This window comes from Bufo bufo, chromosome 1, assembly GCF_905171765.1.
Source record: "Bufo bufo chromosome 1, aBufBuf1.1, whole genome shotgun sequence".
NCBI lineage: Eukaryota > Metazoa > Chordata > Amphibia > Anura > Bufonidae > Bufo > Bufo bufo.
In genome coordinates this window covers 774,459,439-774,482,046 of record NC_053389.1, presented here as the reverse complement: position 1 = coordinate 774,482,046, position 22,608 = coordinate 774,459,439, and the positions used below count along the sequence as shown (strand labels likewise).

Here is a 22,608-nt window from a genome sequence, read left to right as displayed (position 1 = left end):
GTTGACTGGCTTACACAGGACACCCAATCTTCAACAGCTTCCGCTAAGAACCTTGACGCACCATCCTCCTCCAGCTCAACTTTGGTCACCTGCTCTCAAGTTACCACTCTCCCGCCCGCCGCCACGACCACCACTACCACCACAGCCACCACAGACGCTTCACTTGATCCCTCAGAGGAGTTATTTACACATCAGTTGGATGAAATGAGTGATGCGCAACCATTATTGCCAGAGGATGGAGATAACAGGGATATGTCTCAGTCAGGCAGCATTACACACATGGACGTACAGTGTGATGATGATGATGATGTTGTACCCGCTGCTGCTTCCTTTGCTGAGGTGTCAGATACAAGTGAAGTGGTTGATGATGACGATGTGTCCGTGGATGCCACGCGGGTGCCTGCTCGAAGAGAAGAAGAAGAGGGGGAAAGTTCAGAAGGGAAGACAGAGAGAAGGAGGAGACGAGTTGGAAGCAGGGGGAGGTCATCGCAAGGAGCTAGTGGCACAGTCAGACAGCATGTATCGGCACCCGGGGTCAGCCAGACAGCACGCCAATCAACACATGCTGTTGCCACCACCAGAATGCCATTATTGCAAAGCTCAGCAGTGTGGCATTTTTATTGTGTGTCTGCCTCTGACAACAGCGATGCCATTTGCAACCTGTGCCAAAAGAAACTGAGTCGTGGGAAGTCCAACACCCACCTAGGTACAACTGCTTTGCGAAGGCACATGATCGCACATCACAAACGCCTATGGGATCAACACATGATGACGAGTAGAAGCAGCACACAAGCTCAAAGCCACCATCCTCCTCCTGGTCCAGCATTTTCAGCCACGTCAACCACTGCTGTCCTGCTTGCCCCCTCTCAACCACCCGCCACTCCGCCTCTCACCTTCAGCAGTTCCATCTCATCAGCCCACAGTCAGGTGTCTGTAAAGGAAATGTTTGAGCGTAGGAAGCCAATGTAACAGAGTCACCCCCTTGCCCGGCGTCTGACAGCTGGCTTGACGGAACTCTTAGCCCGCCAGCTTTTACCATACCAGCTGGTGGAGTCTGAGGCCTTCAAAAAATTTATCGCTATTGGGACACCACAGTGGTAGGTACCCGGACGATTTTTTTTTTTCAAAAAAGGCAATCCCAAACCTCTACTCAGTGATTGAAAAGGAAGTCATGGCATCTCTGGCATACAGTGTTGGGGCAAGGGTCCATCTGACCACTGATACCTGGTCTGCAAAGCACGGTCAGGGCAGGTATATCACCTACACTGCGCATTGGGTCAACCTGCTGACGGCTGACAAGCATGGAATGCATGGCTCTGCAGCGGAGTTGGTGACACCGCCACGACTTGCAGGCAGGCCTACTGCCACCTCCTCTACTCCTCCTACTCCATCCTCTTCCATAACCTCCTCGGCTGAGTCCTCTTCTGCTGCGGTGTCTGGCTGCATATCAACTGTATCCCCCCAGCTCCCCAGGGGCTATTCCACATCCCGGATACGACAGTGTCACGCTGTCTTGGGGTTGACTTTCCTGAGAGCAGAGAGCCACACCGGACCAGCACTCCTGTCCGCCCTGAACGCACAGGAGGATCAGTGGCTGACCCCGCACCAACTGGAGATCGGCAAAGTGGTGTGTGACAATGGAAGCAATTTGTTGGCGGCATTGAATTTGGGCAAGTTGTCACATGTGCCGTGCATGGCACATGTGTTGAATCTCATCATACAACGCTTTGTGTCTAAGTACCCAGGCTTACAGGACGTCCTAAAGCAGGCCAGGAAGGTGTGTGGCCATTTCAGGCGTTCCTACACGTCCATGGCGCACTTTTCAGACTTTCAGCGCCGAAACAAAATGCCAGTGAGGCGCTAGATTTACGACAGCGCGACAATTTGGAATTCAACACTCCTAATGTTCGACCGCCTGCTCCAACAAGAAAAAGCCGTCAACGAGTATTTGTATGACCGGGGTGCTAGGACAGCTTCTGCGGAGCTGGGAATTTTTTTGCCACGTTACTCGATGCTCATGCGCAATGCCTGTAGGCTCATGCGTCCTTTTGAGGAGGTGACAAACCTAGTCAGTCGCACCGAAGGCACTATCAGTGACCTCATCCCATTTGTTTTCTTCCTGGGGCGTGCCCTGCGAAGAGTGCTGGATCAGGCTGTAGATGAGGAAGAGTTGTGGTCACCATCACCACCAGAAACAGCCTTGTCATCATCGCTTGCCGGACCTGCGGCAACGCTGCAAGAGGAGTATGAGGAAGAGGAGTCAGAGGAGGAATGTGGCTTTGAGGAGGAGGAAGACCAACCACAGCAGGCATCCCAGGGTGCTCGTTGTTGTCACCTATCTGGGACCCGTGGTGTTGTACGTGGCTGGGGTGAAGAACAGACCATCAATGACATCAGTGAGGACGAGGAACGGGAAATGAGTCGCTCGGCATCCAACCTTGTGCAAATGGGGTCTTTCATGCTGTCATGTCTGTTGAGGGACCCTCGTATAAAAAGGATGAAGGAGAACGACCTGTACTGGGTGGCTACGCTACTAGACCCCCGGTATAAGCAGAAAGTGGCGGAAATGTTAACAACTTACCGAAAGTCAGAAAGGATGCAGCAGTTCAAAACAAAACTAAAAAATATGCTTTACACAGCTTATAAGCGGGATGTCACAGCACAACGGGAATCTAACAGGGGAAGAGGTGAAAGTAATCCTCCTCCTACCACGACCACGGCGGCAAGGACAGGACGCTTTACAGATGTGTTGTTGATGGAGGACATGCAGAGCTTTTTCAGTCCTACACATCGCCACAGCCCTTCGGGATCCAGCCTTAGAGAACGACTCGACCGACAGGCAGCAGACTACCTCGCCTTAACTGCAGATATCGACACTCTGAGGAGCGATGAACCCCTTGACTACTGGGTGTGCAGGCTTGACCTGTGGCCTGAGCTATCCCAGTTTGCGATAGAACTTCTGGCCTGCCCCGTTTCAAGTGTCCTGTCAGAAAGGACCTTCAGTGCAGCAGAAGGCATTGTCACTGACAAAAGAAGTAGCCTCGGTCAAAAAAGTGTTGATTACCTTACCTTCATTAAGATGAATGAGGCATGGATCCCGAAGGGACTGACAGTGGGGGATACGTTTGACTAACAAAAGGCCTGATGACATGCCTTGGCCTCAAAATGGTCCCCACGCTGCTGTATTTAATGTCTGCATACCGGATGACTTTCGTAAATTCTCCGCCACCAACTAGGGTTCAAGCCGCAATGTTTTAGTCACCTTTCTGCCTTGAAAACATCCATTTTTCCGGCCGCTGCTACAACAGCGGCTGCAACAATAACATTATTTTTCAGGCATGTGTACATGCCTAATTTTTCTGGCCTCTGGTGCTGCACTGTGGCTGCAAAAACAAAACAACAAAAAAAGGCACATACAAGTGTCAATTCCCCTTCGTGATCGTTACCTTGTTGTGGTGAAGGGGCTTGCGTATCACAATGAAGCGATCATCACCTCTATGAGTGTGTTGGCAATGTTGCCACACCCCAGATGATAAGGTCGTTGCTTCATTATGATCAGACCAAAAGCGATCGGCTGGATAATTTTTCATAGAAAAAACAAAAAAAAAATTTTTTTAAGTTGTATGGGTGGGTTTTTAATATATAAAATAAAAAAATCATAATAAAGTCTCTTAATAGTTTATTAGAAATAATGCAGATAATTTAAAAAATCCCCATCAATTCCAATACAAAGCAAGTACAAAGCTCAGAACTAAATTATTCCAGGATGTCGTAATGGTTCGTTAATTCGACAATGGTTAATCAATTCGACACACGTCCCCAGATAGGGGACGTAAGAGGGATTAAACTGATAGGAATAGTACTAGTTAAGACACCACTCATATAGGGTGTCACAGCACATTGCTCCGTGCACGCGCAGTGCCCCAACTTGGGAGTAAGAGGACCGACCAAGCTGCTTTTTCCATCTCCCGGTTCCTAAAATCAATTCAGTTTGGTGTATCAGAGTTTGTTCTGTCACTGTGAAGGCAGTCGAAGGTACCCGGCCTAAATTTTTTTTCACAAAAGGCAATCCCACCCTGATATGGGACGTAACAGGGATTAAACTGATGAGAATAGTACTACAGAAAATAGTCTACTAACAGAACCTCACTTGTTTGAATAAGATAGGTCAGGTTAATTCATGCTTATTTTAGATAGTGATAGGGCGTTATTGATTAATAACCCTGATCCCCTCCTTCCCACCCTTTCTTCTCATCTCCTTTCCCCTCCCAATTAATTTGATGCTGTTTTATATAATCTATATTGATAACTTGTTTTATCTATCGTGCGACAATGTATGTTGTTATGCTCAGATTGTTTATGTAATCTGTTTTGTACTTATGAAAAAAATAAGTATAAAATCCAAATAAAATAATAATTTGCACAGAAAATAGCACTCATATTGGGTGTGACAGTAAATTGCACGGGGCAGACTCAGTGACCGTGGCGTGGATTAAAACAAAGGGGAGGGACCCAGCGTTTTTTTAACCATCTCCCCGTTCGAAAAATCAATTTAATAAATGGATCCCAGATTGGGGACCATAAAGGGATTAAACTGATGAGAATAGTACTACAGAAAATACCACTCACGGGTGTGACAGTAAATTGCACGGCGCAGACGCACTGACCGTGGCGTGGATTCAAACAAAGGGGAGGGAGCCAGCGTTTTTTTAACCATCTCCCCGTTCAAAAAATCAATTTAATAAATGGACCCCAGATTGCGGACGTAACAGGGATTAAACTGATGAGAAGAGAGAACTACAGAAAATAGCACTCATATCGGGTGGGACAGTAAATTGCACGGCACAGACGCAGTGACCGTGGATTCAAACAAAGGGGAGGGAGCCAGCGTTTTTTTAACCATCTCCACGTTCGAAAAATCAATTCAATTCACCTTTCCGGGACCCTTGTTATTGTACGTGGCTGGGTGGAAGAAGAAACCTTCAATGACATCAACGGGACATGGCTAGCTTGGTATCCAACCTTGTACAAATGGGGAGTTTGCGGTTGGGCAAATGGACTGTTTGCGGTTGTTTGCGGTGCATTAAAAGGGGAGTTTGGTCTGTCAATGTCTGTGAAGCGGGCGTAACCCTTACACTACCTGATCGATACAACATCATACCTGATCGTATACACACACTGGATGTTTTAAACCACGTTGTTCAAAAAAAAATTGGATTGTTAGGTGATTTATGCCCTTTATGGATTAAAATCCAACTCTGCGTCAACTATGTAATTTTCCATGAGAGTTTTGCCATGGATCCCCCTCCGGCATGCCACAGTCCAGGTGTTAGTCCCCTTGAAACAATTTTTCCATCACTACTGTGGCTAGAAAGAGTCCCTGTGGGTTTTAAAATTCGCCTTCCTATTGAAGTCTATGGCGGTTCACCCGGTTCGCCCGTTCGCGCACATTTGCAGAAATTCGCGTTCGCCGTTCGCGAACGGAAAATTTTATGTTCGCGACATCTCTAATGCACATGTTGTGGTATTGCTCGTGCCCAAGGATCACAATATTCCCACCCTTGTCTGAAGGTTTAATCACCAGCTCCTTGTCCTGTTGGAGCGTCCAGAGAGCCTCTCTCTCCTGTTCATTCAGATTATCCATGCTATATGCATGGAGATCAATCTGACTTAACATGCTAGAGACCACAGACACAAATGTGTCAATAGGAGTACAATCACTGATGGGGGCATTTTGGTAGATGGCAGTCTAAGATTAGTGAAGGGACCATCCCCTGGAACCCGTTGTCCCTCGGCAAACATGTCAGCCAAGATTTGGACATCCGGCAGATCCGAAGTCTCAATTCCCAGTTCTTCACACTTTCTGCGGTCATGGGTGACAAAAAACTTGCGCCATTTAAGTTTGCGCGCAAACAAATTTAAGTCTTTCACCCAGCCGAAACAGTAAAACCTCCGCATGGGGACAAACTAGAGGCCTTTCTGTAAAACTTGGGTTTCCAAAGTGGTAAGAACACGGGAAGATAAGTTGATTATCTGTAAATCATCCTGCTTGGCGGTGGCTGGGATATTAGGTGTCATTCGGGTTGATTGGGAGGATGTCACTGTTTGTTCCGTAGCAGTTATTGGGATACCGGAGGGGTATTGTCTAAAACCCCCCCCTGCTACTATAACCTATCCGCGTAGCAACAACTTACGAGATATGTTGACACACAGTCTATATGTAAGCCCTAAACCACAGTCTTGGTTGCGTAATCCGCTCACAGGGACATTTCCCTGTGGATCCTGCAAATTCTGTGGGTTTATAGACAAGACCAAGAGTTTTGCCAGCAGCACTTTAGACCTTTTTTATTAGGTAATTTTACAACTGCAAGTCGATTGGTGTTATCTACCTAATGACATGCGTGTGTGGCATCAAATATGTTGGCAAAACCATTAGGGAGCTTAGGCGACGCATTGGGGAGCATGTTTTGGACATTACGAACCTAAAGGACACCCCTATTGCACGCCTATTGTATCGGATTTTCACAGTGGAAGAACGTCATCAGTTAAATTTCAGGTGATTGATTCTGTGAAGATGTCATCAAGGGGCGGTGACTGTGACCGCATCCTGCTGCAAAAAGAGGCGAGATGGATTTTTTCTTTAAATACCATCAAACCGTCTGGCCTCAATGATGCCATCTCGTTTGTGCCCTTTATATGAATTTACACTGGCTTTGTTGAGTCCTATGTTATTCATGTATTAAACATCAGGGGTACTATTGGATATACTTGGGCTCCCTAGTATACAGCTGTGTGTCAGCACTCTTTCTTAGGTTCCTCGATTTTGGTCTTATTCCACTGTCTACAGACGGTAATGTTTAGGTTTTGATGTTGCGATGGCATGCTCATACTGAGCCGCCGTGAATTTTTGTCTTTAATGCGATGCATTGCACTTTCCCCGGGACTGATGTAGCTCCTCCCGCTGTTCAGCCATTGGTTGTTCCTGTACCGAACCTCCTGGCCGGATTGGCTGTCACGCGGGGGGCATGTCTAGCGGGGCGGGGTTTCACCCTTTAAATTGCGGCGTTCTGTGAGCCGCTTTGCGGCCATTACAGCGCCAATTTGTTTGCACACCAGCACGCTGCCCCTCAACCTAGAGGTGGTTAGCTTAGGCAGGAGTGTAGATCCTAGTGACAATACCGTACCTCACACTAGAGGAACTCGGTGTCAGGCAGGTCACCCTACCTCTGCCTTGTGTTCATAGCCTCGGTCAAACATCTATGTCAGAGGTTTTGGGCTTCATTATTTGTGGTGCATGTTGCTTCTGATGAAATGCATGTTTAATGCATGGAAACGTGTAGAGCATTTACCACTGAGGACAGTGTCAGGGTAATCGGTGCTCCAAGTACATTTAACAGAACCAAGGGTTTTGCCCTGCCACAGTCCTGCACCTGTACTATGTTAGTACAGTGGATGTCTGCTGACATTCACTGTTAGGAGTGATACCTGGTGTCTACTTGATACCAGATATCCACCTAGATAGTACCTCACCCAGGTCACACACCTAGGACCCTGTGGTGTTTTGGCCCCCCTAAGTGTTGGTGGGTTTTAGTTTGTGGGATCCACCCTTCATTTATCCCGATATGGCCCCACCGCCATCTATGTGGTTATTTATGAGGGTGGTGCCATAAATCAGTGACTATTTAAGTTGCTGCTTTGTGCAGTTTGGGTAGATACCCCTATATTTTATTGAGACAATTTAATAAAGTATTTGTTATTTTGTTTTAGCGAACATTGTAAAAAACAAAAAATAAAAACGGTGCCAAAACAGCTCTATTTTGTTAAACTGCCTCAAAAAAAGTGTAATATAGAGCAATCAAAACTCATATGTAACCTAAAATAGTACCGTAGTTTCCAAAATGGGGTCACTTTTTTGGAGTTTCTACTCTAGGGTTGCATCAGGGGGTCTTCAAATGTGACATAGCAACTTAAAATTACCACAGTGAAATCTGCCCTCCAAAAACCACATGGTGCTCCTTTCCTTCTGCGCCCTGCCGCCTGCTCGTACAGAAATTTATGATCACAAATGGGGTGTTTCTGTAAAGTACAGAATCAGGGTAATAAATATTGCGTTTTGTTTGGCTGCTAACCCTTGCTTTGTTACTGGAAAAAAATGGATTAAAATGGAAAATCTGCCAAAAAAGTGAAATTCTGAAATTTCATCTACATTTTCCTTTAATTCTTGTGGAACACCTATAAAAGTTTGATTTCTGGCATAACGGGGGCATAGATAAAAGTAGGAATAGGCTAGTTAGGTTTAGCTGACATTAGCATATCTCTAATGTCAGATAGCTTAATAGGGTTAAATCTGGTGACCGAATCCCTTTAACAAAGTTTGTAAAATCAGTTTTGAATATGTTGAGGGGTTTAGTTTCCAATATGGAGCCATTTATGGGTGGTTTCTATTATGTAAGCCTCACAAAGTGACTTCAGACCTGAACTGGTCCTTAAAAAGTGGGTTTTGGAAATTTTCTGAAAAATTTCAAGATTTGCTTCTAAACTTCTAAGTCTTCTATTGCCCCCCCCCCCCCCCCCCCCCCCCCCAAAAAATGGCATTCACAAAACGATCCAAACATAAAATAGACATATGGGAAATGTAAAGTAATAACTATTATATGAGGTATCACTATCTGTTTTAAAAGAAGAGAACTTGAAATTAGGAAAGTTGTGAATTTTTTTCAAATTTTTGGGTAAAAATGTTTGGTAAATGAAAAATATCAACAGAAATTTACTACTATCATGAAATACGATGTGTCACAAGAAAGCAATCTTAGAATGGCTTGGATAAGTAAAAGCGTTCCAAAGTTTTTACCACATAAAATGACACATGTCAAATTTCCAAAAAATGGCCTGGTGCGTAAGGTAAAAAATAGCAGGGTCCTGAAGGGGTTAATGGCAGACCGTTCTGTCACTGCATGTTTAGGAGGGCTTCTCTTGCCACATAAGGAATGTGAGGATAGTTCCTTGGCCATTGTGTTATTTCCCCCAGGTTTAACGCAGCCACAATGTTTCTGCCATTATCGCTGACCACAAGTGTTTATCGAGCACCAAAGTGCTCAGGTCGAACACCTCGGGATGCTCGGGTGCTCTACAGAGCACCCGAGCACAATAGAAGTCAATGAGAGAACCCGAGCATTAAACCAGGCACCCCCTGCTCTGAAGAGGGGAGGGTGTCTGGTTCATAGGAAAAGGTCAGAAATTGATGGAAACACCACCGAAATGGTTTGGAAACAGCATGGGGAGGATGTCTGGATGCATCTTGGACTCCCAGGTCGCTACTGGGAACGATGTTGTCCGAGTAGTACAATTGTTCAGCTAGTGGGACTCCTATACTCATAAAGCCTATGCACTAAGTGAAAGGGCTTCCAAAAATTATAAGGCACTCAAATACACCCTTTATTACACATAAAGGAGGGCATCATACACCCTTGAAAAATTATGATTGATGGCCTGCTGGTGACCCTCAAAAACATTAGGAGCAAGGGCCTGCTGGTAACCCTCTAAAACATTAGGGGTGAGTGCCTGCTGCTGATCTGAGAATCGAAAAAATTATGGGCGAGTGCTTGCTGCTGAGCTAACCATTGAAAAAATTATGGGTGAGTGCCTGCTGCTTAGCTAACCATTGAAAAAATTATGGTTGAGGGCCTGCTGGTGAGCTAACCCTCAAAAACATAATATGCGAGGGCCTGCTGGTGAGCAGACCCTCAAAAACATAATATGCGAGGGCCTGCTGACCCTTTAAAAGATTGTAGGTAAGGGCCTGCTGGTGAGCTGACCCTGTAAAACATTATGGTTGAGGGCCTGCTGGTGAGCTGACCCTGAAAAACATTATATGCGAGGGCCTACAGGTGAGCTGACCCTCTAAAAGATTGTAGGTGAGGGCCTGCTGGTGAGCTGACCCTCTAAAACATTATATGCAAAGGCCTGCAGGTGAGCTGGCTGTCTAAAAGATTGTAGGTGAGGGACTGCTGGTGAGCTGACCCTCTAAAACATTATATGCGAGGGCCTGCAGGTGAGCTGACCCTCTACAACATTAGGAGCGAGGACAGACTAATAAGCATGTTAATATGATGGAAGAGGAGGAGGACGATAAAAGGAAGATTGAACCATATACCCTTTTTTGTGGTCGAAGGGGTGCATGGGAATACAGTGTATTCAGTACATTATAAAAAAAAAAACACATTTAAAGTGCCTTTATGTTCAGCCGCTTTCCTCTGGTGGAGTAGAGAAGTCAAGGGCAATCCAGGCCTAGTTCATTTTTATAAGAGTCAACCTGTCAGCATTTTCAGTTGACAGGCGGATGCGCTTATCAGTTATTATGCCCCCAGCAGCACTGAATACTCGCTCTGACAAAACGCTGGCAGCAGGGCAGGCCAGCACCTCCAAGGTGTAGAGCGCCAGTTCATGCCACTTGTCCAGCTTAGACACCCAGTAGCTGTAAGGCACAGAGGGATCATTGAGGATGCTGACATGGTCTGCTACGTACTCATTCTCCATCCAAATTTTTCCCTCCCTGTGACACAAGGCTGGGAATCAGGGTCATGAAACTGTCCTAGGCTTTGGAGAGTGTTGCCCTGTCTCTGTTGGTACAGCTGTGTGTTCCCCTCGACTCCCCTGCTCGGTTGCCCAAGGAACTACGTACTCTGCCGCCAGCGTTGTCAGCTGGAAATTTTTGGAGCAATTTTCCCCAAGGACCTTCTGGTATTGCACAATTTTGCTCGTCCTCTCCACCACAGGCATGAGAGATGAGAAGTTCTCTTTTTAGCGGGGGTCGAGAAGGGTGAACAACCAGTAAACCAGTAATTGGTGTTGTCCAAAATGTGTAAAACGCGCGGGTCATGGGAAAGCCAGCCTAACATAAAGTGTCAGTCATGTGTGCCAGAGTCACAACAGGCAAGACTTCGCTGTCGTCATCAGTAGTGATGAGCGGCAAGGGCTATATTCGAATTCGCAATATTTCACAAATATTTTGTAGAATATTCGTCATATATTCGCGAATTTCGAGAATTCAAGATTTTATTGAATGCGACAAATCGGCAATAGAAAAATCGCGTAATGCGAATTCGTAAAGCGAAATACAGGCGTGGGTCACTTTGGCTACATTTTTCAAGCTGCTAGAAGTTTCCTGAGACTAGAGAAAAAGGTAGGCACGGCAGAACATTAGAATAGCTTTATATGCAGATAGTCAAGTGCTCCAATATATTCGTGATTGCGCTAATCAGCAGTGATTAGAATATTTTTTCGCACTACGTGCAACTTCACATTTTAGCAGGTCTGACTACAGATTGCTGATTGGTGCACTAAGTATTGTTGTGAACTTGACATTGCTTCCTTCTCATTGGCCCACAAGAAAGAAGCAGAGAGGAATCATGTGTTCAGATGGAAAAAATGCTGAAATTTCTATATAACAAGAATATAGCTCTATATTCTAAATATTCGTGAATTCTCGAAGTAGCGATATTCGCGATAAAAAAATTGCTATTCGAATATTCGTGCTCAACACTAGTCATCAGGAGGATGACTTTCAATCTCATCCTCTTCCTCCTCTTCTGCCCATCCACGCTGAACAGATGGAATTAAACTTCTATGGGTACTACCCTCTGTAGAGGAGGCAACCGTCTCATGCTCCTCCTCCTCATCCAATTTGCACTGAGAAGATGAACTGAGGGTGGTCTGGATATCACCCTGTGTAATGTCTTTCCCCATATCTACCTCTTCCACATGCAAAGCGTCGGCCTTAATTGTGAGCATCGAGTGTTTGTGTAGACACAGAAGTGGGATGGCGTTATCGCCGCTCACCATATGTGTTGATTCCTCAAAGTTTCTTAAAACCTCACAGAGGTCAGACATCCATGCCCACTCCTCTCTTGTGAAGAGCGGAAGCTGACTGGAAAGGCGACAAACATGTTGCAGCTGGTATTCCACTACAGCCCTCTGCTGCTCACAAAGCCTGGCCAACATGTGGAACGTGGAGTTCCAGCACGTGCTCACGTCGCATAACAGTCGGTGAGCTGGCAATTGTAAGCGCTGCTGCAGCATTGACAGACCGGCGGAAGCTGTTGATGACTTGCAGAAATCGGCACACACACGACACACCTTCACCAGTAGCTTAGGCAAATTGGGGTAGGTTTTGAGAAACCGCTGAACTACAAAGTTGAATATATGGGCTAGGCATGGTATGTGTGTGAGCTTGCCGAGCTCCAAAGCCGCCACCAAGTTACGTCCATTATCAGACACAATCATGCCTGGTTCTAGGTTGGATGCAGGGCCGTCTTTTCGAATGGGCACGCTGGGCAGTTGCCCGGGGGCCCCACTTGCCTGGGGGCCCTCCTGCCCAGTGAACCCACCAGCCAACTTCCCAACCGTCATTTAGCAGCGGGCGAGGGGGGGCAATCGCCCCCCCTATGTTGTCCTTTGCCCCCCCGGTTGCCCCCCCGCTGATTCCCCCAGTTGAATACTAATGAGCGCTTCCATTATGGAAGCGCTCATTAGAACCGAGAGACCAGGAAGTGGTGAACGCTCTGTACTCACCACTTCCTGGTCCTCGGCTGTCGGCTGTGCAGGGCTGCGCACAGCGTGAGGGCGCTCTGTGACCTCACGCTGTGCGCGCCAGTTCAGAGCACAGAGTCGACTGAGGAGAGGCAGGCGGCGTCCAGGAGCAGGAGAGGTAAGTGATTTTTTATTTTATAAGAAAATGTGGCTGCTGGGGGCATAAGGGGGCTAATGGAGAGGCATATGGGGGCTAATGGAGAGGCATATGGGGGGCTAATGGAGAGGCATATGGGGGGCTAATGGAGAGAGGCATATGGGGGGCTAATGGAGAGAGGCATATGGGGGGCTAATGGAGAGGCATATGGGGGCTAATGGAGAGGCATATGGGGGCTAATGAGGCATATGGGGGCTAATGGAGAGGCATATGGGGGCTAATGGAGAGGCATATGGGGGCTAATGGAGAGGCATATGGGGGCTAATGAGGCATATGGGGGCTAATGGAGAGGCATATGGGGGCTAATGGAGAGGCATATGGGGGCTAATGAGGCATATGGGGGCTAATGGAGAGGCATATGGGGGCTAATGAGGCATATGGGGGCTAATGAGGCATATGGGGGCTAATGGAGAGGCATATGGGGGCTAATGGAGAGGCATATGGGGGCTAATGAGGCATATGGGGGCTAATGGAGAGGCATATGGGGGCTAATGAGGCATATGGGGGCTAATGAGGCATATGGGGGCTAATGGAGAGGCATATGGGGGCTAATGAGGCATATGGGGGCTAATGAGGCATATGGGGGCTAATGGAGAGGCATATGGGGGCTAATGGAGAGGCATATGGGGGCTAATGGAGAGGCATATGGGGGCTAATGAGGCATATGGGGGCTAATGGAGAGGCATATGGGGGCTAATGGAGAGGCATATGGGGGCTAATGAGGCATATGGGGGCTAATGGAGAGGCATATGGGGGCTAATGAGGCATATGGGGGCTAATGGAGAGGCATATGGGGGCTAATGGAGAGGCATATGGGGGCTAATGGAGAGGCATATGGGGGCTAATGATGAGAGGCAGCATATGGGGGCTAATGATGAGAGGCAGCATATGGGGGCTAATGAGAGGCATAATAACACTGTCATCCACAGATGCCCCCATAACAGTGTGTCTTCCACAGATCCACCATAACAGTGCGCCTGCGCACTGACGAGAGACAGAAAGAAGGGGAAAGAATCCGCGGAAGCAAGCAGAGGACGGCACAGCAGACGATTGAACAGCTTCTTTTGTAAGTAAATAGTTTTATTATAAATGTATCCCTGCATACCGCAATTCTCTCATATTTTGTAATCTTATTTATATATACTTATTTTGTTTTTGCCCCCCCATTTTTGACTGTGGTATCTTTGTGCCCCCCCTATATATTATTCCTATATTAAACACTGATTTTGTTGAAAGTACCAATAAATATCGCCTTATTGATAATTTGCATTTTTATTCTAGTGCGTGATTGTGTAGACAGGGCCCCAGTGCACTGTATTGCCCGGGGGCCTATAATGCTCTTAAGATGGCACTGGTTGGATGGCGAGAGCCACAGTTCAGTCTGGTTTCTTATCCCTTGCCACAGCTCTGCGGCAGTGTTCTGTTTGTCCCCTAAGCAGATCAGCTTAAGCACGGCCTGTTGACGCCTCCCCACTGCAGTGATACACTGCTTCCAGCTACCGACTGATGGCTGACTGGTGCTGCAAGAAGATAATTCTGAGGTGGAAGTGGAGGAGGATGCGGAGGTGGAGAAGTGGGGGTTGGAGCCACTAACGTAGGTGGTGGCAGAAAGCCTGATGGAATTAGGGTCCGCAGTCCTTGGCATCAGTAGCACCTGTGACATCCCAGGGTACGACTTGCTCCCGGCCTCCACAAGTTCACCCAGTGTGCCGTCAGGGAAATATAGCATCCCTGGCCGAAAGCACTTGTCCATGTGTCAGTGGTTAAGTGGACCTTTCCAGTAATTGCTTTGGTCAGGGCACGGGTGATGTTACAGGACACATGCTGGTGTAAGGAGGGCACGGCACACCGTGAAATATAGTGGCAGCTGTGGACTGCGTAATGAGGGACGGCCGCCGACATCAGGCTGCAGAAGGCCTCCGTGTCCAGAAGCCTAAATGGAAACATTTCTAGGGCCAGTTATTTGGAAAGTTGCACATTTAGTGCTATGGCCTGTGGGTGGGTGGGTATTTGCACTTGCGTTCAAATGCCTGGGGTAAGGACATTTGGACGCTGCGCTGGGACACAGAAGTGGATGTGGTCGCTGATGGTGCTTGCGAAGGTCCAGGTGCAGGGGGGAGGCATCCGGGCATGCACCTTCGACAGGGGATTGGCCAGCACGTAACACAGAGGAAGAGGAGGCAGTGGTGTGACCCGCAGACACAGATTGTGGATCTAAGAGTTAGGCCCACCTATTACGGTGCTTTGATGCCATGTGGCGGATCATGCTGGTGGTGGTGAGGTTGCTAATGTTCATGTCCATGCTCATTTTTGTATGGCACAGGTTGCAAATGAAAAAAAATTGTCGTCCGCACTCTCTTCAAAAAAGCGCCAGACAGCGGAACACCTAACCCTTGGCAAGGGAGATTTCCGCAAGGGTGTGCGCCGGGGAACAGTTGCAGGCCTGTTTGGTGTGGCCCGCCTTCTCCCTTTTGCCACCCCACTGCCTCTTCCAGCCTGTTGCAGTGCTGTGGATCCCTTCCCCTCTGTACTGCTGTCCTCGCTCGGCTTGTCACCTTACCAGGTTGGGTCAGTGACTTCACCGTTCACCACCTCCTCTTCCACTTCCTCACTCTGGTTATCCTCCTGATTTGTTGACCTAACAACAACCTCAGTTATTGACAACTGTGTCTCATCCTCATCATGAACTTCTTAAGACAGTAATTGCCATTGACTTATTGGCAACTGTGTCTCATCATCATCATTTACCTCGTGAAACACTAATTGCCGTTCCCCACCGTCATCTTCTTGTGACTGTGGATGCTCAAAAGTTTGAGAATCAGGGCACAAGATCTCATGTTCCTCTTCAAGCGGGCTTGTCGAGAGACCCAAATAAAGGAATGGTGCTAAAAAGAGCTCATCAGAATATCTGAGTGTGGGATCACTTGTTTGGCAAGACTCTCCATGGTGGGAGGAAGGATGATCAGGGTGAGGATTGTGTTGACCAGACTCTTAGCTACTGAGACTGGACTTGGTGGTGCTTAACCGACTGGAAGCACTATCTGCTGCAATCCAACCAACCACCTGATCGCACTGGTCTGACTACGAGAGCGTTGTCCTGCGCCACCCTACAAACTGGGACATGAAGCTAGGTATCGTGGATGATTGTTTTTCTTGTGCTCTGGCAGCAGGCACAGTTTCAATGCGCCCCCAGGGCCACGGCCTCTGCGTGCACCATCAGCATCATGGCCACTTCCCTGTCCCTTACTGCTCGCCTTCTTCATATTAAATGTTATATTTGCTTGAAAGTATGTCACACGTACAGTAGCGTAGGATTTGTAAGTGTATGCGCAAAAAATAAAATAAAAAAAGGTATTTGGGATGTGGAAACGTCACACAGGAGATATACCGCAGATAATATCGCTGATGTCAGCAGCGGCTAATAAAAAATTACAGGGAGTGTCATAGGTATTTCGGATGTGGAAACATCACACAGGAGATATACTGCAGATAATGTCACTGATGTCAGCAGCGGCTAATTTAAAATTACAGGGAATGTCACAGGTATTTGGGATGTGGAAACGTTACACAGGAGATGTACCCCAGGTAATGTCACTGTCCGCAGTACACTGAAAGCCACTGATATTTTTTGGATGCGCACACGTTACATAGGAGATGTAGCGCAGCTAATGTCACTGTCCGCAGCAGACACAGTCTACAGAAAAAGTACCCTGGATGTCAGATATTTTTGGGATGCGCACACGTTACACAGATAACGTGCAGTGCAGATAGTGTCGCTGTCTGCAGCAGCCTAACTATTGCATTCTATTTAGCGCAAGATGCGCTAAAAATAGATATTGGGTCTGAAGAGTTTTAGCAATTTAGCGCACGTTGCGCTAAAAATAAATATTGCTGCTGCCACACACAACAATAGTCCTTAAAAGGACTTTTGGGTCTCTGACAAGTTTTTAAACTTAAAAAAAATATTTCACTCCCTACACTATCTTTCCCTTCTTCAGCACAGCTATCCCTAACACTAAGCTGAACTCGCATTCCGGACAGCCAATCACTGTAATGCCAGTAACCAACATGGCTACAAGCATTACAGTGATTGGCAGTACTTACCTGTATGTTTATTGACTGCATAGCAGCCTACAAACGTGCGGGGGGGAGACTCGAGCATTGCGCTCGAGCAGATGTGGTATTTGGCCGAATACAGCCATGTGCTGAGCATCGAGATGATCGAGCCGAACTGGTGTTCGGCCGAGCATGCTCGATCAACACTACTGACCACTAGTGTTGAGTAAATCGAATTTCAGATCATAGGTCCAAAGTCGATTTGCTCAAAACTTCGTTTGAATGCTTTACGGAGATGTGTCTCTGTACAGCATTCAAATGTATGAGCTCCGGTGAGGGAAATCTTGCGGGACTTTGGAGAATAACTGCGGACTTTAGAACTTGAAAACCATTTTAAAACTTGGATCCAAAGTCAGTTTTGGTTTTAAAATTGTTTTAAAAGTTTAAAAATCGAATGCCGAAATTATTCATCACAGTTCCGCGAGACTTCGGTGATAATGAATTTCACCTTGCCGGAGCCCATACATTTTAATGCCTCTCTTTCTACACAAACGCTCACTGCTATTGACAATTTACTTTCGGAATATTGCAGTATTGGCGCCGGTGACATTTCTTCTACTGTGTTGTTTGTGTTTAAAAATGCAAGTTCAAAAAAGACCTTTCTTTACTATTAACCCCTTCCTGACTGCCTGCCCTAAATCAGGAGTCAGATATTTAAATATGGTGCAGGGTGCCTGCTGTTTTAAACATTGATCTCACACATTTAACCCCTCAGATGACTGGCATCTGAGAGCTCCTCCTAGCGGGAATTGGGGGAGCCAGATGATGTGTGTGGCAGCCTCGGTCCTCTTAAATGATCTGAGGCTGCCACAGAGAGGTTCATATGTAGACTCTGTGGCTGGGCTCTATAGCAAAATAGGGGTCATTTATCATTCTGAAATACGACTAAATTAGGCGTATTTCAGGTTCAGATTGTGGCACAAGAGTTAGTTACACCGCAATCTGTAATCCGTAATTACACGCCAGGTCTAAATAAGTGGCGTGGGTGGGGACGGGTCGGGAGGCTCGGAAGCTGTCTTACATTTATAACTGGTGCTGGATGCGCAGATCTTATGGAGAGCCCTGCGCCTCTTCATAACTTTGGCGGAACTACCGCCAGCTTAGTGCTTTATTAAGATCAGCATCTAAAACGCCGGTCTTAATAAATGTGACCCACAGTAAAATTCTCAGACTCCAATTTTAATGCATTGTAGTCTATGAGAAAAGCAATCTAATGACCGCTTGTTCAAGTTCTCTAGGGGAATTATTAAAAAGTGTAAAAGAATAAAAAGTTTTAAAATAAAAAAAATATTAAAATATAAAAATTCTAATTACACCCCTTTCCCCAAAATGAAATAAAAATAAATAAAAAAATAAAAAAGATAAACATTTTTGACATTACTACGTACAAAAATGCCCTTACTATTAAAATATAATGCACTGCTCAAAAAAATAAAGAGAACACAAAAATAACACATCCTAGATCTGAGTTAATTAAATATTCTTCTGAAATACTTTGTTCTTTACATAGTTGAATGTGCTGACAACAAAACGACACAAAATAAAAAAATGGAAATCAAAATTTTCAACCCATGGAGGTCTTGAATTTGGAGTCACACTCAAAGTTAAAGTGGAAAAACACACTACAGGCTGATCCAACTTTGATGTAATGTCCTTAAAACAAGTCAAAATGAGGCTCAGTAGTGTGTGTGGCCTCCACGTGCCTGTATGACCTCCTTACAATGCCTGTGCATGCTCCTGATGAGGTGGTGGACGGTCTCCTGAGGGATCTCCTCCCAGACCTGGACTAAAGCATCTGCCAACTCCTGGACAGTCTGTGGTGCAACGTGACGTTGGTGGATAGAGCGAGACATGATGTCCCATATGTGCTCAATTGGATTCAGGTCTGGGGAACGGGCGGGCCAGTCCATAGCATTAATGCCTTTGTCTTGCAGGAACTGCTGACACACTCCAGCCACATGAGGTCTAGCATTGTCTTGCATTAGGAGGAACCCAGGGCCAACCGCACTAGCATATGGTCTCACAAGGGGTCTGAGGATCTCATCTCGGTACCTAATGGCAGTCAGGCTACCTCTGGCGAGCACATGGAGGGCTGTGCGGCCCTCCAAAGAAATGCCACCCCACACCATTACTGACCCAATGCCAAACCGGTCATGCTGGAGGATGTTGCAGGCAGCAGAACGTTCTCCACGGCGTCTCCAGACTCTGTCACGTCTGTCACATGTGCTCAGTGTGAACCTGCTTTCATCTGTGAAGAGCACAGGGCGCCAGTGGCGAATTTGCCAATCTTGGTGTTCTCTGGCAAATGCCAAACGTCCTGCACAGTGTTGGGCTGTAAGCACAACCCCCACCTGTGGACGTCGGGCCCTTATATCACCCTCATGGAGTCTGTTTCTGACCGTTTGAGCAGACACATGCACATTTGTGGCCTGCTGGAGGTCATTTTGCAGGGCTCTGGCAGTGCTCCTCCTGTTCCTCCTTGCACAAAGGCGGAGGTAGCGGTCCTGCTGCTGGGTTGTTGCCCTCCTACGGCCTCCTCCACGTCTCCTGATGTACTGGCCTGTCTCCTGGTAGCGCCTCCATGCTCTGGACACTACGCTGACAGACACAGCAAACCTTCTTGCCACAGCTCGCATTGATGTGCCATCCTGGATAAGCTGCACTACCTGAACCACTTGTGTGGGTTGTAGACTCCGTCTCATGCTACCACTAGAGTGAAAGCACCGGCAGCATTCAAAAGTGACCAAAACATCAGCCAGGAAGCATAGGAACTGAGAAGTGGTCTGTGGTCACCACCTGCAGAACCACTCCTTTATTGGGGGTGTCTTGCTAATTGCCTATAATTTCCACCTGTTGTCTATCCCATTTGCACAACAGCATGTGAAATTGATTGTCACTCAGTGTTGCTTCCTAAGTGGACAGTTTGATTTCACAGAAGTGTGATTGACTTGGAGTTACATTGTGTTGTTTAAGTGTTCCCTTTATTTTTTTGAGCAAGGTATTTATCCCATACATCAAATAGCGTGATAGAAAAAACACATCAAAATTGACAATTTGCATTTTTTTTGTCACTTCACCTCCCCCCAAAAATTGAATAAAAAGTAATTTAAAAAGTCTTAATCCAAAATTGTATCAAGAAAATCTACAGCTTGTTCTACAAAAAATACACATGAGGCTTTTAATATGGAGATGTAAAAAAATTAATTACTGTATTTTCCGCCCTATAGGGTTTTAAAGGAGAAAAAGAAAAAAAATATTCTTAACCAAAAAAACTAATATATAGCAAATATTATGTAATAATTATGTAGTAAGTGATAATATCTGACACTGGAAAAGCTGGGTAATAACTCAGTGTAGATCGCGAGTTATTACCCAGCTTTCCCAGTGTCAGATTTTATCACTGAGTTATTACCCAGCTTTCCCAGTGTCAGATATCATCCTAGTATAGATCGTGAATATTCAAATCGCGAATATTCTAATCGCAAATTTTCCATGCAAAAGGCTACACTAGTAAGCTTGTCATAAGACTCAGTCTAATATTCTTGTCAGAAGACTATGAAACCAATAGATGGTTTCATAGTCTTCTGACAAGAATATTTGTCTTGTCATAAGACTGTGAAACCAATAGAGGGCGCTGTTCATAATAATAGCTCCCTCTATTGGTTTCATAGTCTTCTGACAAGAATATTTGTCTTGTCATAACTGTGAAACCAATAGAGGGCGCTGTGTATAACAATTGCGCCCTCTATTGGTTTCATAGTCTTCTGACAAGAATATTTGTCTTGTCATAAGACTGTGAAACCAATAGAGGGCGCTGTTCATAACAATAGCGCCCTCTATTGGTTTCATAGTCTCATGACAAGAATATTTGTCATGTCATAAGACTGTGAAACCAATAGAGGGAGCTGTTCATAATTCAATAGCGCCATCTATTGGTTTTCATAGTCTTATGAAAAACAAGGCAGATTCTGCTCATTTGCATGTCTTTCCCACTTGCCCATGTTTATGCAAATGAGTTTTTACATGACAAAACTATATAGGAAGATTATTGAATATTATGTTTGGACAATTGGAAAACTTTTTGTCGCCATAATGATATTGATCTAGGTGTGCAGGTCCACCCAAGCCATCCAACAGATGCAAAATAACTTTCAGGTTTACTAGTTCTCAGTCAGATGAGAGCTGGTTTGGAATATCTCATAGTGCACAAGGCTGCCATACTAAGGTATGCTGACTAAGCTTGTCATCTGTCTCATGGATAGATTGATGGCTTGCACTTACCTGGCTTTTGGCATACAGCCTTTGTGTGGTTGTCTATTGTATGTTGTACATAATAGGAGTCTTAGATGCATCCAGCTATCCTCTTAATGCTGTTTCCAAACCATTTTGATGGGGTTTCCATCAATTTCTAACCTTTTTTATAAACCAGACACCCACTTCTCTTCCGAGCAGGGGGTGCCTGGTTGTCTCCCATTGACTTCCATTATACTCGGGTGCTCGGCTGAGCACACAAATATAGCAATGTGTTCGGGCCGAACACTCAAATACTTTGGCGCTCGCTCATCACTAGTTAGCACCTAGACAGAAAAGTAATTTGTTTATTATCAACACAGAGTGACTTCTACCTGCTGCCACCTCGATTGGCTGATGAGGCTGTTTTTGAGTCTGAGACAATCAAGGCAAGCCCCACCACACACACACTTCCTCCCAGTGTGATGTGAGCATCCTTCTTCCTCTCATGGTTTTGTCCACCAATATATGCATTAAAATGGCGCTGAGCACCAATTTACTCTATTCATCTGAAGCAACCCTGGTAAACTTCGGATTCATTTGGTGGACAAATTTTTGTGAAATCATAAAGAACCCTGTTTATTCGAAATCAGTTCGCTCATTCTTAGGGTAGAATCAAAATCAATGTTTTTGAAAAATTTAACAAACTGGACACAAAACGAATTTTAAGAAGCTTGTGACGGTATCATCTGTGTCACCATCTAGTATTCCCTTCTTCCCATGTACTAGCACAGCCAAATAATCCACAGAGCAATAAATCGCTATCGCTGGTATCGCCGGTATCGCTGGTATCGCCAGTATCGCTGGTATCGCCCTATAAGTCCATACATGAGCCAAAGCTGAATGCTGGAAAACGTTTACTGGAAGCACGCAGGCACTCAAACATAGAATTTATTTTATCCCCTGCTCCCATGCAAGGGAGACACCCACAAATAACATACATTAACCCATAACACAAAGGTTACAACCCACATAACATCCTCCCCTCTGCCTGTGATATAATTATGGTACACAATGGTTAACATAATTATCCCAGTGTAATGACCGGCGTCACGCACAGGGAGGAAAAAGGGAAAGCCCTGCCCAAGGGAGAGGGAAAGGTGGTGACCCCTAACTCACCTTGCGGCTGGCACCTGACTGCCCTGACGTCCCTAGACGGGTTCCTCACCCGTGCGGCGATCACGTGCCTAAACCCTGGCTTTCCCTAAAATGAGCCCTAGATAGTGAACGGGCCGGTGGGATAGCTAGTCCGCACCACTGTCACTAAGAGGGAAACACCAGGGAGAGGACAGACAAAACAGACAAACACATACACCCAGGTGGGCGACCACAATAGACCAAAAAGGTCCAACAGGGATCCGGAGGGAAGCGTTCTGGACCAACTACCAGAGAACGCAGCAACACAGCTCCAGAGGGTCAGAATAAATGTCCAGGCAGGAAGCTCTATATCTGGCAAC

The 22,608-nt window shown here is 46.1% G+C and overlaps 1 protein-coding gene across 1 annotated transcript in view; it reads right to left on the bottom strand.

Moving 5' to 3' along the window:
• LOC120987787 (chromaffin granule amine transporter-like) overlaps nucleotides 1-22,608 on the bottom strand; it is a 520,630-nt gene that overhangs the window by 118,929 nt on the left and 379,093 nt on the right. The window lies entirely within an intron of this gene.